Here is a 4,361-nt window from a genome sequence, read left to right on the forward strand (position 1 = left end):
TGATCAACCGAGCCAGTCCAGTCCACACCTGACCGATGCCAATTCTACCTCATTTCCTTCAGTAATACAGTTAGGAGACCGGGCAGCCCCGTGGGGGCGGGGACAGAGGCGTCTGGACTTCGCTAAGGCACTTAACCAAATGCCTCGTGACACCCTACGGAGGCAGGGGAGAAGTGCAGCGGGGTACGTCACGAAGGACAGAGAGGCCACGTCCACAGCGCGTGATTAATGGGGGGTGGGGGAACGTCCCCCTCCAGCCCCCGGACCCTGCAGCTAGCCCCCTCGGATACTGCGTCAGCCCCTTACTGGAAGGCAGGGGGTTCATACGATTAGAAGGATGCGCTGGAAGGCACAGTCCAGGCCCAAAGAGGGCCGCGGTCCGGACCATGACTAACACAGCCAGCCGCAGGGCGCCGGGGTGGGGGCCGTCTGCGCATTCCCAGGAGTGGGGACACCCGGCTTGCAATGTGGGGAGACCCGAGGGGGGAGGCTTGCTGAAGCCCTGCAGGGGTCGGATCCCAAAAGGGAAAGACGGGGGACCCCACATGACGAGAAAGCTGGGTGCCGGAGCCCCAGGGGTGGAAATGGGTAACAGTCGTGAATGTTTTCCTGCGTAAAACAGATTAGACGTTGTGGTAGAAAGCACCCCCGTGCGGCATCTGACGCCGGATGGGCCGCCTCGCTCCTCAGGGCTGGAACAAGTGTCGGAATGTGTTTCGTGATTTTCAAGCTCACTGGACGACCAGCAGGCCTACTTACCTGGTAGCTGTCCATGTCCTCCTCTTCCTCCTAGGGGAGAGAGCGCGTACATGAGGCCAAGACCCCGCCACCGTCCAGGCCCCCACGCTGGAACTGTCGGCCCTAAGGGACACCTGCTTCCTGGCCACCTCCCGGGCCTCGGGCCGGGACCTGTGGTTCTCAGGAAGTTGGAACAGAATCCCGAGCTTCGCAGGGGAAGGGCCTGACCTTTGGGGACCCAGGACAATGGGCTCCCCATGGGCGCAGCCCCTCCCCAGGGAGTATCGGACCTGCTGGCGGCATCTTGACAGCTCGGCAGGGGGCTTCCCTGGAGGAGGTTAATCAGGGGCGCTGGAGGGTTGCTGGAGGCTGAGGCGGTTTAACCCCCATGTGCCAGCCACGCAGCGCGGCGCCGCATGCTCGGGGAACATGGAGCAGCAGTGAGGGGCGACTGAAAGGCCTCCGCAGAGGCAGTTTCTGGCAGGTTCCAGAAACACTCTGGGCGGGCGGGCCCTCCGAGGGGGGACGTGGCAGGCGCAGGCACTTACGTGGAAGGCCTCGTGGGCCCGGGGGAGCCGCAGCGGCCTGACCGTCACGCAGCCGATGCCCACGGAGGAGATGCCCTCTTCTATCAGCGGCAACGCCCCCGACTCCTGCAGCGACTTCACCTCCACGTGGACCCGCCGAGACTGGCCCTGCGGCACACACAGTCCTCAGTGCTGGGAGCAGCGAGCCCCAGACAGGTGGTGTCGAGAGCCCCCTACCGGCCAGCGCGGAGAAAGCCACTGCTACACCCTGGGAGGAATCGGGAAACTGGCTCATCTTTTAAGCGAGTAGAGACACAAAACAAACAGATGGTGACATTGTTATCAATTAAAAGAAAACACTCTAACAAAGGCAACACAAAAGACTGGGTGCTGAAAGATGTTCCATCAGCTAAAAACCAAATACAAATTAAAATGAGCAGGACACACTCTCACCTGTGAAACCAGCAATCATCTTTGGAGAAGGCAATTTCTCACGCAGCCCAAAGTTACGGCAGAGGCCACTACACTGTGAGCACATGAGGTGCAACACACTGTCCCGGTCACTGTGCCTTGGAAAGATCCCTCAACGGGCGCTCCTGGGTGGTGCTACGGGTTAGGGCGCAGCACTGCAAGCCAGCTGCAGCTGCTTCAGTGACAGCTCGATCCCCGCCGAGGTGACCCACGTGGAGCGGCAGACCCCTCCTGACCCTCCCGCTGTCCCCTCGGCTGCTCCCCGCTGCTCCGTCCATCGGCCTGTTCTGCTGCCCACTCTCTCTGTGACTCCTCTCACCGCCCCTGCACCTCTGGCCTATAGCCTGGCTCTGTATGCATAGATAAATAAATCTTATGGGGGAAAAAAAAAAGAAATATCCTTCAACCTTGTAGGGACCTATGAAGCATCTTAAAGCAGTGCTAAAAATGAAAAACAGATACAAATTAAATGCTTCATAAAATCGCTTAAACTGTAGTTTAAGTAATATTAGTCAGTTGATAGAACCAAGAGTAACCTCGAGAGCTGAGTCGCCACTCGACCCCCGAATCCACCGGAAACCAGCCCAGCTAGCGTGGACTCATGAGAGAGGCCGTCACTTCTTGGGCACATTTTCCGAATAAAGACTTTGGGGCTTGTATATTTACCATGAAGCAATATTTTTAAGGAAAATCCCCAGTGTCCCCAAAGTACGGACTTCTACGCTGGCTTTTACACTTCAGGGCTGTGAGACCTGAAAACTGTGTCTGAACGGACAGCTTCCCGTCAGTTCCTCTCCCCTCTGCCACCAGATTTTAACTCTGGGGCTTGGCATCACCGGGAAAACCAACGTAGGCAACGACTGAGCCCTTCGGGCCCGACGCGGGGAGATGGGCAACACAGATGTCTCTGCCCCAGCATCCCCAAGGCCTGTGCGCCCGCTGCTCTGCGGAAAGCGTCCAGTGCCTCCGCCCAGCTGCCCGGCTGCGGCCCCTGGCAGGCCAGCGTCCCGTGGGCCAGGCCGAGCCTTCGTCTCCAGGGCGGGGCGGGTTCGGAGTGCGGACAGGAGGGAGAGGGTGCTTCAAGGAGTGTTCACGAAGACTCGAGCGATGAGGCTGACTCCGGGTAATCGCTGATGTTTGCCTGTTTTTTAAGTGCCGAACCCGTGTATCTCCTCCACATCCCTGTTCTACTGCGAAGGATGCCCCCGCCCGCCGGCCCCCGCCCGCTGGCCCCCAGGCCTCTGGTCCTGCTCCCTCCGCCGCCGCCCGGGCCCTGTCCGTGCGCTCTCCCGACTCCCACTGCCATGCCATTTATTCATAAAAATGCCTAAAGCCTGGGCGAGACACACATCTGCCAAAAAGGCTCTTCCAGAATCTGACACGGCCTCGGACACAGCCAGGAAAGGTCAGAGGACACCCAGCGCTTCAATTTTGACTCACAGTGAGCCACAGAGAATTGCCTGGTCTGTCTTCCGGAGATGAGGTTCCAAGGCTCCCGAAGAAGACACGCAGGTCTTAACAGGTGTTCAAAAAAGATGTTCTTCACACCCTGAACATTCTTTTATGCACCTGCCTTGGGCTGAGACTTGGACCAGCTTCTTGCGGCCCCGGCCACGCACGCACGAGCTCTCGGCCCGGCAGGCCAGCGCCCAGTGCTTCTCGCCTTGGTCTACTAAAGCTTAGCGCCTGCTTTTCCCTGTAACCTTTCCATATATTTTGCGTCGAATGATTTCAGCATTTGCTTTCTGGAGCTACTTTAACATGCAGCTACCATCTTAGACCATCGCGGAGTTCAGCCTTCTGCTGGATGTGCCTTCGAGTGCGGCAGCAAAAGCCTGGGCTCCTGGGAGCAGCTATGAGGGCCTGTCTCGTCGGGAGCTGGGGACCCCGGCCTGTCTCGGGCTGGGTGAGGCCGCTCCCGTGTTCTCTGCCACACCAGTTGGCACGTCACCGGCCGCGCCATCGAGCCCCCCTGCGGCAGCGGGCGAGGCCCTGGGCTCTGCCCTCGGCTCGTGGCAGAGCGCAGGGCTGCAGGTGCGCCTTTGGGCGATGTGCCTTTCAGCTGACCCTCAGCGGCCTCCCCAGCTCCAGGGTGGCCGGCTGTCTGAAAGAAGCTGGAGCCTCACACCAAAAGCTCGGGACAGGGGGCTGCCCCTAGGCCAGCACTGCCCTCTGTCAGCCTCCCCCGCGAGGTCCAGAAGACCCCTGGACGGTGTGTCCCGAGAGCTGGCGGGGTGAGCGCGAAGGGGCCTGCCCAGTCGGGGCCCCTCACGCCCACCCCAGCCTGCTGGCTTCTGCCTGGCTGCTCTGAGCTGTGTCCTTTATCGTGAGGCCTCAGGCCCTGAGGGCCGGCCTGCGTGCTGTGAGCCATTCGAGCACGTCATCACCAATCTGAGGACGAGGGTCCAGGGGCTGGACTCTGCAGCCAAGTGGGACAGAGTGTGGGAACCAGTGGCCGGACACTCGCTGCGGGAATCTGGGAGAGGGGGTCTGTGCTCAGCCTGAGCCCCGGATTCAGCGTCTGACCGTCAAGCTGCCACTGTCCATGGGATTCAGGACTCCCAGCAGGTAGCAGAAGAGAGCCAGCTCTTCACACCCCCTTGACCAAGCCCTGGGCTAAGACAG

The sequence above is a fragment of the Condylura cristata genome, unplaced genomic scaffold (assembly GCF_000260355.1).
Source record: "Condylura cristata isolate star-nosed mole 26May11 unplaced genomic scaffold, ConCri1.0 scaffold00014, whole genome shotgun sequence".
NCBI lineage: Eukaryota > Metazoa > Chordata > Mammalia > Eulipotyphla > Talpidae > Condylura > Condylura cristata.